We start from the raw sequence: 15402 nt of genomic DNA on the forward strand, positions 1-15402 counted from the left end.
AAAGCCAGGGAGTGGGGCTGAATAGGAGGATGGATCCACTCATGACTAGAATGGAGGAGCAGACTTGATGGGCCAAAGGGCCTAAATCTGCTCCAATATCTTATGACCTTGTGAGATAAGAGCAGAAATGATCAATGTCAAAATACACAAAATATTTAATAAAAATCCCTTGACCAGCAAGTTGGGAATCTCCTTCAAAAATCAATAGGTCTCAGTTAGTGCATGGTTGAGGCTCTGCCACTTAATGTCACATGGACTATAGAAACAGATTTAGACCGCCTCACACAAACCCCCCCCCCCCCAACCCATTCTTACCACAATCCAATTTGCAGCAAGTCCCAGCTCACAGTGAACGTGTAGGGTCTTTGATCAGAAACAAAGGCCATCCCTTTTCCTCCTTAGACGTTCTTGTTCTGCTGAGGCTTGAATGGCTGAACATAAATGTTTTCTGAGCCACGTGATTTTGCAGAGTAATTTTCCATGTACAGTAAAACCCGTTATTCAAAATTAAAGCAACCAGCAAAAAAAGGGGAAATAAATAAACAGAATGAATAAGAAAAAATAAAAATTCAATTAAAAGTTTAAAGCTGTAAAAATAAATGTTCTCTGCAATAATACATAAACCTCTGATGAAGATGGGAGCAAATATTCAGCCTGCAGAGTGCCTTCATCATGGTTTGCTTATAGCAGCTGTTTGAATAAAATTGTGTTTGAATAAAATGGCATTGCCCGGGAAGAAAAGTTGGTTTCTGCCACTCGCTGTGGCAGTAATTTGCTTAAGATCATCTTATCCCTGCTCAGAAAGAGTCTTTATTAGTATATTAAGTAAACTAATGCTTTATCTATAAACTTGGTGGTTGGGGAGGGGGTTAACTAGGATGTTATTGTTCATATTTTGGGCGGCTCCATATTAGGGGAGGAACCTTCAGATGTAGCGACAGTTAAATGTTTTCAAAGAATGTGACTGAGAATGAAGTAAAAGGCTTTAAGGCTTATATATTCATGAAAGTACAGCTAAACACAGCTTAAACCACATCATTAAGTTCGCTGATGAGGTGGGCCTAATATGTAAGAATGACGAGTCACTGTACAGAGATGAGGTGCAGTTACTACCGAACTGGTGGTAAGCCAACATCGCGTATCTGAACGTTAAAAAAAACAAGAGAGATGGTTGTTGACTTCGGGAGGGCCCAGGGGTACCACGCTCCACTGACCATTGATGGCTCCATTATTGAGGTCATCAGGAGTATCAAATTCCTTGGAGTGCCCTTGGTGGAGAACCTCACATGGCCCCTCAACACTGGCTCCACGGCCAAGAAAGCCCAGCAGCGCCTCTGCTTCCTGCAAAGACTGAGGGAAGCTCATCTCCAACCCCCCTATCCCCAATACATTCTACAGAGGATGTATTGAGAACATCCTGTGCAACTGCATCACCACCTGGTTTGAAAGCTGTACCATCTTGGACCACAAGACCCTGAAGAGGATAGTGAAGTCAGCAGAAAAGATCACTGGGGCCTCTCATCCTACCATGAAGGACATCTTCAACACTCTATGAAGGTGAAAGTCAATAAACATTGTGAAGGACTCCTCACCACCCCTCTCAAGTAAACTGTTCTCCCTTCTGCCATCAGGTAGAAGATGCTGCAGCACACAGGCCCTTAAGACTAGATTGGGCAACATCTTTTCCCCCCACCCCAAGCCATCAGGCTCCTGAATTCACAGAACATATGTGGACAGGGCACTGTGGACTTTTTACTGTATGTCTTAACATTTTAATACTTTAATGTGCTTAACTTTTATTCATTCTTATATTTATGTAAATATGCTCTGTGGTCCAAGAGAAACACTATTTTGTCTTTACCATGTGAGCACAGTATGAACGATAAAGAAAGGTGACTTGATTTGGCAAGTGAAGAATAGTATTTTTTGTCTTAAACTATTGATTTTTAATGCAGATGTATTAGTTAGGCAATGTAAGAATGAGTCTCAAGCAAATGGAAAACTCATTTATCCAGCGTTGACCAATTGCCATAGGTCCGGATACAAGGGGTTTTACTCTATTGGCGAAAAAGCGATAGGCCCCAGTAAGTTGACACTTAAGCCATTTTCTTACTCAGTCTTACCTTTTTTTAAAACCAGAAAACAGGATGGGGATGAAGAATCTGGTTGGGTGGTACTAGAACAACAGTCATGCTCTCAACGTTAACAAGACCCACGAGCTTCTTGTGGATTTTAGGAAGGAAAAGCCAAGGGACCACACATCTGTTTGCATTTATGAGATGGTGGTGGAGAGGGTTTGAACCTGCACGTCGCTAGGAGTCCATGTATCTGAGGACCTCTCCTGGAGCCAGTACATCAAGGCAACCATAAGGTGATTTACCATGACCTCTGCTCTTTAGCGAGTTTGAAGAGATTTGGCATGTTGTCTATCAATCTTCTACAGGTACATTGTGAAAAGTGCACTGACTGGTTTCATCACAGCCAGGTTTGGTAATTACAGCCAATTGGCTGACAATCCCCGGTACTTTTTTTTTTGAAGGGTAGGAGACATGGCGAGAAGATACAAATTCCTTACAGACAGCACCAGAATTGAAACGGGTTGCAAACTGGCTGTAACGGATTTGTGCTAATGTTAAGTTTTAAAGTTAAAATCTTCATTTTAAAATGTACATTTCAAAGCAAAATTAGTTTTGGGTGGATAGGGGACACTTGCATTTTGCAAACACACAATTGCTCTCAGAGAGTCCTTTGAAATTGCAGCTAGCAGATCTTGGAGACCAGTGGTCTGCAAATCCATTGTTCAGTGGAAGTTATGTAAACAGCCATACAAGGTTCTTTGCTTATTTACTTATGTTGTTAGAATGGAAATTTAGAGGCAGCTAATCAAACCAAGAGAGAAATGGTATCACATGTCATGTGATGAGATGTTTTTTTTTAGGAGAAACACATTACTGAACGAGAAGCATTTTGAAACCCAGAAGACCCCTGGCCATCCTGTAGATAACACAGGATTGAAATACAGTAATCATAAAAGGTACTGATATATATTACTCCTGGTCAAAGGAGAAATCAGAGTAAGTGGCTTATGAAGGAGGAAGACCACTTCTGACTGTCCCTTCAAGATTAAAAAGGGCAGTTCAATCATGTCCTTTCCTACTTGGGCACTTTATTTAACCCTTGTCTGGGTTTGTGAAATCATCGTGGAAGAAAATAGCCACTTCATTGACTCTTTGGAAAAGAATACAGATTCATCATGTGGAACACAGATTTCAAAATCTCCATGCAAGAGAGAGAAAATCATTTGTATGAAGAAACATTGCTCTGAAAACAACTCGACAAAAGAAATTTGTGAGTCTTAAAGAGATCTGATGACGATGTCTCAAAATACTTCACAATTGCTTTTGAGGAACAATTTAAAGAAATTTGATGCCTCACACTGACTCCATAATTGATTTTGAACAGCAGTAAAGACTGATTTTCAACAAAAGATTTCTGAGACTGAACTGTAAAATCATCTCTTCTACTGTCATCAAGCTTAAACTGTAATGGTTTGGGTTTTCACACACACAGACGCGCGGGCGGGCATAGTGGGGGTTAAGTTAGAGTTATGTAAGAAAAGTAATGTTATTAATAATAAAAATTAATGTTTTTGACTAATATCATTGTCTTGGTTAATTACCATTGCTGTTGATTTAGTTCGTAACACCACTCCACTAACCAGGCCACCCCAAATCATAAATTAATCCACAAATTCCACAAAAAGACTTCTCTGCATTATCAATATGCAACTTTTTTATTGTATTAACTGTGATATTTGTCATCTTTATCTAGACTGGGGTAACTTAATGTATATTATTTTGTAGATATTTATTTTTCATAAGTACCTCTTGGCTGTGGCAGGAATTTCAGTGAAATATAGATTATACAGTAAAATTCCCATTATCCAGCACCTGTGGTAATCGCGGGTGTCAGATATGCAAATTTTCTCACTCTTCCAATGCCTGCATTTAGAATACACCGTTTAAAAGACACAAGACAGTGCAAAATGTAAAGTAATTTTTTTTTAATTAATTATGTAAAGATCACTTTAATCAGCTAATTCCCATATGTTACAAAAATTAACTTGAACCCCAGTCACTGGTGCTGTACCATTGTTACGCTAGACACTAAGTTAACCTTGCTGCTGTCATAATGAACCCCCACCCCTCACGCTGACAATCCGACTCACCTCCACACCAGCGTCCTGGTCAGACCCTCGGTGCAACCCAACTCACCTCCACGCCAATGTCAAGGTCAGACACTCGGCACACTTTCTTTTAAATATGAACCCCGGTCACTGGCACTTTAACAGTGTTGCTCGAGCCACTATGCTAACCGTACCGTCGCCATAATTACACTCTCCCCCTTCACCTAAATTTACAGATAAAGTCTTACCAACATAGTTAATGATATACTAATAAAAATAAATACTCTTACTAGGCAGGGATAGGGAGACACTTTGGGAGAGTTACCTCAGCAGCAAACGGCATGGACCAGCTCTTTATCTTGGGCACCGCCATTTTATTCAAACACAACTTTATTGAAACTATGTTCTAACAGCTGCTGCACAACTGGGGCGCTCCCATCTTCACCAAGGGGCTGTATGTTTCTTCGGAGAACCTTTACTTTCACAATTTTAAACTGTTATTTAAATTTTTATTTAAAACAGAGTTTTTGTTTATTTCCTCAACATTGATGCTGGTTGTTTGAGTGCCAGATGATAGAAATTTACTGTACTTGTACGTCTGACTTCAAACTCATTGTCCCCATCATTTCCTAACAGTGCTCTTCATCACCACAGTCATCAGTTAGCTAAAAGAATAACTTAAACTTTGTTTGGAGGACAAGGGAATTTAAGATATGGAGAGTCATATTTCCCAACCTTCTGCTTGGCAGGATCCCTCTGTGGTACGACCACTCCGGTCACCCTTTCACAACCCAGCACTAATCAAGGCAAACTTTGAGAGTTTGGTAGTCCATCTCATTATCAAATTGCATGCCTCACTGATGCATTTCAGTGGTTACTTTAATTTTTAATTTAGATCTTCGATAGTGTTAGATTGATTTGTGCAAACCAGATAATAAAGTTTCATTTTTAGTTCTGTCTAATCAATAGAGGAGTCTGACATCACATCAACTGAAGGAATCAACAGGTCATTTTGTAGGGGAAATAAATAAATGACAGTTTACCCACTCAGCAGCTGTTATATTCTAGTTCTATGATGCTTGTAACTATATTACAGGGTAGTTAAATGAAGAATGCAGGGTGCATGTCATCACTAACACAGCATGCAACTTTAGAATGATTTATAACCAGACTATCATGTTACCAATCCTATTAAAAGGTTGCTGTACCAAAGAGAAATAATGACACAAAATTAGCAACTTGCATCAATGTTTACTGCATGAAGACTTGGATTGGATGGGGAGCTCATGGGAAAATAAGGGTTTTATTTGTTGGATGGAGTGAGACGGGACTTAATTTCAATGTAAAAGGATAGATAGTAATCCAGATACCATGAGGCTAAATGGCCACCTTTTGTATCATTAGATAAACCACTCGTTGGTTATCCATGTATGGTAAATTATACTAAACAATGCACAGTGAGCAAGGATGTCTTATTGCTTTTGAATTATACTTTGAAATCAGTAACAAGAAGTTCTGCTGCACAATTCCTTCCATTCAATATTTTATTCTCTTTTTTCATCTGCACATTTTTGCCATAATTTATGTTTACAAGCATCTAGATGTTTCCTGACAAATTTTCATTCACTTCCCCCCTGCCTCGCCTCTCCATCTCCTGAGATCAAACTTGACCACAGATATCAGATCTTCATGGGGCCTAAGAGAAACATGAATGAGCAAGCAATAAGATGGAGGGATTAGCGAGTCAGCCATCATCCATGGGTAGAAATGGTCCAAGTTTTTGGTCAAGATCTCAAGGAGAATTCCCGGCCCAAAATGCTGACTAGTTATCTCCATGGATGCGGCCCGATCTACAAGACCATACAATACAGGAGCAGAAGTAGGCTATTCAGCCCATGAGTCCACTCTGCCATCCCTTCATAAGCTGACCCATTCTCTCACTCAGCGCCACTCCCCTGCCTTCTCCCAATAACCTTTGATAACCTGACTATACATAAATACACCCAAGACTAGCCTTAAATACACCCAATGACCTGGCCTCCACAGCCATCCATGGCAGCACATTCCAGAGGTTCACTGCTCTCTGGCTAAAGAAATTCCTCCTATTTCTGTTTTAAATGGGTGCCCTTCACTCCTGAAGTTGTGCCCTCTTGTCCTTGACTCCCCTACAACTTTGCCACATCTACTCTACCCAAGCCTTTCAATATTCAAAATGCTTCCATGAGCCCCCCCCCCATTCTTCTGAATTCTAAGGAGTACAGTCCAAGAGCCATCAAATGTTCCTCAAATGCTAATCCCTTCATTCCAAGATCCAATGAGACATTGCTTCTAATTGTTTGATTCCCAGAGCCCCAGTCAGTGGCTGTTATTTGATATTGGGGGATTTAAATGAATTCTGCAGAATATTGAAAATGCTAGATTAAATGGATGTGGAGAGGTTTCCAGTAGTAGGAGAGTCAAGGACTGGAGGGAAGGGCCCCAGAATAAAAAGACATCCCTTGAGAACTGAGATGACGAGAAATTTCTGGAGCCAAAGTGTGATGAATTGGTAGAATTTGTTGTCATTCGGTGTATTTAAAGTGGAGGTTGATACATCCTCGACTAGTAAGGGTGTCAAAAGATATGGGGAGAAGGCAGGAGAATGGGGTGAAGAGGAACATGTATCAGCCATGATTCAAATGGCAGCACATACTCGATGAGCTAAATGATCCAATTCCGTTCCCACGTCTTTTGGATTAGTGGCAGTATGGGTCATCTGCTGGCCCAAAGCCCAGCAGATTCTAAACCAAGCTAAACTGGGGATAATAATGAACTGGTCATAGTCACTCGATGCTTGCTCTGAAGTTCTTGCTTTTTGCAGCTAAACAGGTGTTTTGTTTAAAACAAACCACAAAAACATCCAAAATCATACTTAATCGAACTGAAAAAGGGTGAAAATTAAAAAGCTAATAAATACTCACAATTATCCTCGTGCAAAAAAAATGTAACTACAAAAGTGGACACAATCTTTTTGTGGTGTTGAGTCAGTCCTTGTGTTACAGAGCAGGAGTGGGGGATGGTTCAAGAGCCTGCAAGATGTTGGAAAGAAACTAACAGCCTGTGAGAAGAGATGGTGAGTGACCAGGGTGATGGGGATCCGATATGATGTTTGGCTGCATTTTTGCTTTCAATGGATAGGAGGTTGCAGCCTGCGATGGATCTGTCCAAGTTTGTTACCTTTTGAAGCCTTCTGCATTCCTAGACAGTTGATTTCCCTCAATCACATGGGCAAGGGACCAGCTTGAAGGGCGAGCAGGATGGTCAGAAAGTTCAGTGGTTCTCCTGACCTGACCAGCAAGGCAAAGTCTGGGCATCAGAAACCCCTTCCCTTGTGAAGAAAGCGATTTGGACCAGCCAGTCAAAGTTCAGGCACCTCGGCATAGGGGAGATGACCAGAAAGTGGTCAAAATGAAAAGGTGGGGGGGGGGGGGGGGGGGGAGAAAGTCGAGTAAAGGACAAAGAAATATATAAATTAGAGCATTTTTCGATGTCATCTTTTATATTCTCTTACACTCCTCAAGGCAAATGGCTCATTTGAGGGATTGGGACAGCCAGTGCCCAAGAGCCACTTACTTGGGTGTTGCCAGGAATTGTGAACTGCATTCCAGATATTGTTTGGAGCAAAGCAGTGGAAGCATCATGGAAATAGAAAAATGTGTGCCCGTCCCCTTTCAAATAATGTCATGAAATTCAGCAAATTCTAATATCTCACTTGCAATATTAGAAGCTGGGAAACCAGTGATCATTGGGGGATTATAGGTGGAAAGGTTTGGCGGATTTAAATTCCTGGGAGTCACCACCTCTGAGCACCTGGACCCAACACACAAATGTTATCACGAAGAAAGCACATCAGCACTTCTACTTCCTCAGGAGTTGCGGAAGTTCGGCATGACATTGGAAACCTTGGCAAACTTTGAGGGAAATTTGTAATGGGAAGTGTGCTGACCTGGTACAGCATGGCCTGGTGAGGGAGGAACCACTGCTCGTGAGCAGAGAGCCCTGCAAAAGGTCAAGGCCTCAGCCAGTAGATCTCCCATCAAGAAAATCTGCATGTAACGCTGCTGTCAAAGAGCAGCAGGAATATTCAAGGATCCACACCACCCAGCACATGCTCCGTCCTCGCTACTGCCATCAGGAAAGAGGATTGGATGCCACAAGATTCATACCACAGATTCAAGAAGAGTTGCTACTCCTCCACCAGACTCCAAAAGAACAGGCTTACTCAGAGACTCATTTAAGGACTCTTACTTTGAACGTTGTTTATTACTGGGTAGCGAAGTACTCATTCACTGAGCTATGAAAGAAAGCGATGTACACGTTGTAGATCTGAGTTCAAAACTGATTTATTCAGGCCTTTACCTTGCACTTTTATACACTTCCATTCCCGTCACTTTGGCTGGAAGTGACGTCATCGGATAGAACAAGAACCCGTCCTGTACGCTGGCTTTCTCCTGTGCTTGTAGCAGTGTGTCCACCATTTTGGGAGCTGGTTTGCTTGGTGGTAAGTAGGTTGCCACATGATTCCTCCCCCTCAGAACCAGCAATCCTGCTCCAGGCATCCAAAGCCTGTACCTGTCTTTGCTTGGGCAGTCTTCCCTTATGCCGAGGTGCCTGAACTTTGACTGGCTGGTCCAAATCCAGATGGGCCAGTTTGAATCAGTCTATGGTAGGTGGAATCATTGTGCCTTACTACTTTGAAAGGTCCCTTGTATGGCCACTGCAAAGATGCCCAGCACGCTCCCCTCTGTACAAAAACAAACTCAATCTTGTAGGCCCCAGGTATGTCGGTCCTAGTCTGACCGTGCTGCAATGTGGGCACTGGTGCCAAAGTGCCAAGCCTCTCACGGAGTTTCCCTAGGACTGCTGTGGGTGCCTCGTCCTGTCCCCTGGTATCATAAGGAGCTCACTGTAGACCAGTTCTGCCGATGAGGCATTTAAATTATCCTTGGGTGCTGTGCAAATTCCCAAAAGGACCAGAAGCATCTCGTCTACCCACTTTGGTCCTTTCAGGCGTGCCATTGGGGCCAACCTCTTATGCCTGTGGAACCTCTCCACCAGCCCATTGGGCTGCAGGTGATATGCAGTTGTGTGGTGCAGCTGGGTTCTCAGCAGGCTGGCCAATGTCAACCATAGGCTTGAGGTGAACTGGGCACCCCTGTCGGATGTGATATGTCCCGGTAGTCCAAAACAAGCCACCCAGGTAGCAATCAGGGCCCTGGCGCAAGTTTGGAACCACCTCTGGCTATCTTGTGAATCAATCCACCACGATGAGCAGGAACCGGGCCCCATGTGACACAGGCAGAGCCCCACAAAATCCACATGTACGTGGTCAAACCTCCACATGCCGGCCCAAAAGACTGCAGAGGGCCCTTTGTGTGCTGCTGGACCTTGGATGTCTGACAAAGTGTGTATGTCTTTGCCCCATTGCGATGTACACATTGTAAAGCTGAGTTGAAAACGGATTTATTCAGGCCTTTATCTTGCACTTTTATATACTTCCATTCCTGTCACTCAGGCCCAAAGTGACGTAATCAGATAAGACAAAAACCTGCATGCTTTTTCCCGTGCTTGTAGCACTGCATCCACCATTTTGGGAGCAGGTTCACTTGCCGGGAAGTGGGTCGACACAACTGAATTTTTTTTTCTATATTTGCTCAGTTTGTTTACGTTCTTTGCTTACATTTCTCTTTTGTTTACATATCTTTTTCTTGATTACTATTGATTAGTACAATTTCTCCCTAGCCTGCAGAAAACAAATCTTATGTCATATCTGACAATAAATTTGAACAAAGTTATCTAGTTATCACATGAAATCCGGTCAGTTAGTTTCTTCCATGAAATATAGAACAGGTAAAAGTTTTCAATCACAATTACTCACACAGGAAATCTAATGTAATATTTCAAAATGTCAGCAAATTTGATTTTTAATTTTTTTTATGGCATTTAAAAATTTCAATGTAAATCGATTGGCCTCTACCCTTTACAGTTTTAAAAAGTGTGAGGTAGTTTGTTCCATTTGATCTTGGAGTAAGCATTTTTTCACTAAAAATATGCAAGACAAATGATCTTAGGAGGCTAATATTTCTTGCTCTGGCAACAAATAGCAGCCACTCAAAAGAATTTAGCTTCTTGTCTTAGCAAACACAATCATGCCACATACCATTCATTCTATGCATCAGTGAAGGCAAATAAGAAGGATCCCACAGGTTTATCCAAATGAACCACAGAGTGAAAGGAACTTTCAGATGTTGTCAGGGCAGGGGTAAGAGTCTAAGGGATGGACAGGAGGGAAAAAAACATCTTTGGTGCGATCTTCTTGTCATCTCCATTCTCCTTTCTAGTGATGTCAAAGTAAAATTAGGCAAGGCATTTGACACATGGTCACACTCAGTGGTAATTAAAACATCTATGACAGGGGCAGGCAACCTTTTACCATGCATGGCCTGGATAGTGTGTCAGTGGTTGAATGGCAGGCTGCACTGATGCTACCATAAATGAAATATTTCTTTTAAAATGCACTCATACTTAAAGATACATGCATTCACATTACAAGTATTTACATATTCACAAATTAACTGAAGTAGACATATATTGAAAAATCTACACTCAATAATGCAGGGGCATATCTATGCAAAATAGCACCTATGGCAGGGGTGGTTAATGTGTCAAAATAAATGGCGACAAGGAGGTCTCGCGAGAGCTGGCCTTAGTGGCCAACAGGTTGTATTTGGCGTTGTACAAGTTGAGAGTGAATGGCAGGACAAGGAAGGGTTTACAGAGCATAGAAGAAACAGGTGTGTGTTCTTTGTATGTTCAGAGGGGTTTGGGGGGGGTGGCAGCATTGACGGCGGCGGGGGGGATGATGTTGCTTGAATGGACAGTAAGTGACCCATACCTGTATTGATCAGCAGGCGAGATGCAGGATATGTTTGCATTGGGTTGCAGGCTGGATAAATTTGGATCGTGGGCCATAGGTTGCCGATCCTTGATCGGTAACCTTATTGGAATAACTGCATTCCATTTCTATTTTATGTCCATTGTAGTAGAGAAACACACCAGTTTCACCCCAAAGTACACAAAATGTGCCGACGAATATTGTTTGTCACCATTATCCACCAACCGTACTTATTATGTAGAAGGATAACATTTGGCCCCTTAGGTCCATGCTGGCTCAAAACAGAGCAAACCCAGTCCCCTTCCCTTAACTATAGCCTATTCTCCCACACATTCATCAATTCTCCAGGTATTGATAATCAAGATGGGAGCTGCTTACCTGTATTTTCTGTACAGAAATGGAATGTAGGTACAAAAATGTTGAACCATTAGAGCAACTTGTTAGTCAGGCAACACCTGTGCAAGGAAAAGGGCAGCCCAGATAGGGGGCCTCAAAATGAAACTATGACTGCCCACATCCTCGACATGTGCTGTCTGACCCGCAAAGCAGTGTTTTTTGCTCTGTATTCCAGCATCTGCAGTCGAGCACTATCAGGGCTGTGTGATCAGCCCGTTCCTGTTCACGCTACCGACCCACGAATGCATCACCAGATCCAGCTCCAACAGTATCGTCAAGTTTGCAGATGACACTGTAGTCATTGGCCTCAGGAGTAACAACAATGAGTCACACTGCAAAGAGGCGGAAATTCTCATGAAGTTTATGTCACCTGATTACAGGAAAGATATCAATGAGATTGGAAGACTACAGAGAAGAGTTACTAGGATGTTGCCCAGACTTCAGGAACTGAGTTACAGGGAAAGGTTAAACAGGTTAGGACTTCTTTGACTGGAGTGTAGAAGAATGAGGGAAGATTAATGGAAGTATTTAAAATGATCAGGAGCATAGACAGAGTAAAGATAGGTAGGCCATCCCACTGAGGGTAAGTGGGATACACACCAGAGGACATGAATTAAGTGTGAAAGGAGAAAAGTTTTGGGGGAAAGGGAGGGGGATTTCTTTTCACAGAGAGTGGTGTGAGTGTGGAACGGGCTGCCAGCTGAAGTGATGAATGCGGGCTCAATTTTAACATTTAAGAAGAATATGGACAGGTACATGGATGGGAGAGGTATGGAGGGCTATGGACACTGGGTGCAGGTCAGTGAGACAAGGCAAAAAAAAAATTCAGCATAGACTAGAAGGGACAAAATGCCTATTTCTGAGTGGTTCTAATAACAACTCAATATGGATAAGACAAAGGAGATGATTTTAGACTTCAAGGGGGCCAGGGACGACCACCTTCCACTACACATTAATAGCTTGGTAGTGGAGGGAGCAGAGAGCATCAAATTCCTCAGAGTCTACTTAAGAAGTAACCTCTCCTGGACACACAACATCTCACTTGTCTTGAAGGCACAACAGTGAATGCACTTCCTCAGACTGAGTTGGGCAGAACAACTGGCCACCATCCTGCCAATTTTCTATAAGAACTATCGAGAGTGTGTTGGTTGGCTGCATCAAAGTGTCGTGCAGTTCCTGCAGACCATCAGATCAGAGTTCAATCCACAGGACTATAAGAGCAACAGCATAGATCACTGGGATCTCCCTCCCTCCCCCCCCCCCCCCCCACCAATCAATAGGGATTGTTGTCTAAAGAGGTCTTGCAAAAATCAGTGAGGACCCCTACCACCACACACAAAGCATCTTCCAGCTGCTCGCAATTGGAAAGAGGTACCAGAAAATGAACCACCAGGCTGAGAAACAGCTTCTTCCCACGAGCAGTGAGAATACTGAACGACTGATGAACTGCTCACACAAAACCTCCATGACTCAACTATTTAACAATAATATTTATGTCCTTTAATATCTCTATGATACATACTGTGCTCATGTATCCTTAGTCTGAATGTGTGCTACGTCTGAATGGGTGCTTGCAGTATCAGAATTTATTGTCATGAGCAAGTCATGAAATTTGGTGTTTGGCGGCAGCGTCATAGAGCAAACATTCATATTATAACCATCTCACAAAAGTTCTATCAATAAAAAATAGCAGTGCACGAAAGGTAAGGCCGTGTCTTTGGTTCAATGATTATTCAGGAATCTGATGGCAGCGGGGAAGAAACTGTCCTTGTGCCATTGAATGCTCATCTTTAGGCTCTTTTACTTTTTCCCCCAATGGTAGCAGAGTGAAGAGGCATGGTCTGTGTGCTAGGGGTCTTTGAGGATAGAGGCTGCTTTCTTAAGACACTGCCCCATGTAGAGGTCCTCGATGGAGTAGTCTGGTGCCTGTGATATTGCAGGCCGAGGTAACAACCTTCTACAGTTTATTCTTGTCCTGAGAGTTGGTGCCTCCAACCAGTCAGAATGCTCGCCACAGTACACACGTAGAGGTGTTGAATCTCTTCAGACACCTCACAAAGTATAGCTGTTGTAGAGCCTTCTTTGCTTCAACGGGGAGGGTCCAGGACAGATCCTCGGGAATCTTGACCCTCTTCACCACTAAGTCCTCGATGAAGACCGGGTCATGTTCCCCTGACTTCTTTCTGAAGTTCACCACCTTCTCCTTGCTTTTGCTAATATTGAGTGCAAGATTGTTGATCTATCTCTCTCCTATACAGTTCCTCACTGCTCTTTGTGATTCTCTCGACAACTGTGGGATCATCAGCAAGCTTGTAGATGGTGTTGGAGTTTCTCGCTGATTTCTCTGGCATTAAATAATAGACATTTTACTGATATCTTCAAGGTGGAAACATTTCCAAAGATTTATTAAAAAAGACAGAAAGTGGGCTTTGTGGGTACTTTAGAAATGGCCAAAGACAACCAAGATTTTGAGAATTTCAGAACAGGTAGAGACCAAAGGTATTACAAAGATGGTCATCCAGAGAAGTGGTAATTGAGGATTAATGTTCTGCTTCAAGTATTTGGGAGATACATCATTCAATGTGATCATGGCTGATCTGATGATAGGCTCAACTCCACCGTCCTGCCCTTTCTCCATATCCCTTAATTCCCCTACTATGTTGAAATCAATCCACCCTTGTCTTAAAATATATTTATTGAGGTCGCCTCCACTGCTTCAATGGGCAGCAAATTCCACAAATTCACCACCCTTTGGGAAAAGCAGTTCCTCTTCATCTCTGTCCTGAATCTATTACCCTGAATCTTGAGGCGAGCTCCCTTAGTCTGGTCTCCCCCTACCAATGGAAACAACTTGTGTACTTCAATCTTATCTACGCCTTTCATAGGTCATAAGGAGAGCGAGGAGCAAAGTCTCAGCCCTCTCCCGCAGGGTCCAACCACCCAATCCTACTGCCATCCATACAGGCTTTAAGCCTGTATAAACCAACTGTGGTTTATTTTAAAATCCCACAACTGCAGGGTCTGCCCTATGATCAGTGGCCACGAGGAGTTGCCGATCCCAGGGAAGCAGGGGACTGGTGCAGGGCATCAGAATACAGGGAGAACACCACCCATTTGAGAAGGAGACGCAGAGGATGGCGGCATAGGCGGCGGACCAGTGAGGGGCTCAGAGGCTGAAGGACACACAAGCAGCGGGCTGTTGGGGACTCGAGGCGATGAACCCACATAGGCTGTGGGTGACTGGGGTCAAGTGACTCACACCAGGCTGTTGAAGACTGGCTGAAGGGGTGCCAGGTATCAGAACTGGGATGTGGGAGTGTGTTGGAGGGTTTCCTGATTGTGTCAGGAGTATCCATCAGGAGCTTAGGTTTGCTGCTGGTTTCGACTGAAGACTGTTTGACTGCAGGAGCACTGGACCTTCAGCTTCTCTGGGGGACTCTCTTTACTTCCCTATCTCTAGCTGGACAATTTTCTGCTGATAGTGGATCTTGAGCTCTTTTCACATTGGCTAACCAATAAATTGGCGTTTCAATAAACCGGTTCAAAATAACATTTTTACCGTTTACACTGCACCAATGTTAACTGGTCCTCTGCACCTTTTCATACTCATCACCCTGTATCCCAGAGCAAAGGGGCACCTATCCTCCAGCAGTGGCATCCTGCATGCCCCCTGCCCCTTTCACACTGGGCTAACTGGTATGCCGATTCAAAACGAATCAACGATGATACATCCTCCCTAGGCAGTTCGTCCCTGGAGCAATCGGACGCCTGCATGCTGGTTCGCGAGAGTTCACACTGGCCCATTAACACACAGAATGGTGGTTAATGACTGCGATAGAGTGAATGGGGTTTGTCTGCCTTACAGAAGACTATGATTAACAGCGAT

General features: G+C 43.1%; 1 protein-coding gene and 1 long non-coding RNA gene across 9 annotated transcripts in view; both read right to left on the reverse strand.

Annotated features, from left to right (window-relative positions):
* The window catches only part of LOC138751792 (sickle tail protein homolog), a 689307-nt gene that overhangs the window by 494838 nt on the left and 179067 nt on the right, over window positions 1–15402 (reverse strand). The window lies entirely within an intron of this gene.
* The window catches only part of LOC138751795 (uncharacterized), a 42335-nt gene that overhangs the window by 8197 nt on the left and 18736 nt on the right, over window positions 1–15402 (reverse strand). For all 3 annotated transcript variants that reach the window (XR_011350188.1, XR_011350187.1, XR_011350186.1), the window contains exon 2: window positions 316–448. This is a non-coding gene — a long non-coding RNA (uncharacterized lncRNA). The remainder of the gene's footprint in view (window positions 1–315; window positions 449–15402) is intronic.

The sequence above is a fragment of the Narcine bancroftii genome, chromosome 1 (genome assembly GCF_036971445.1).
Source record: "Narcine bancroftii isolate sNarBan1 chromosome 1, sNarBan1.hap1, whole genome shotgun sequence".
NCBI classification, from domain to species: Eukaryota; Metazoa; Chordata; class Chondrichthyes; order Torpediniformes; family Narcinidae; genus Narcine; species Narcine bancroftii.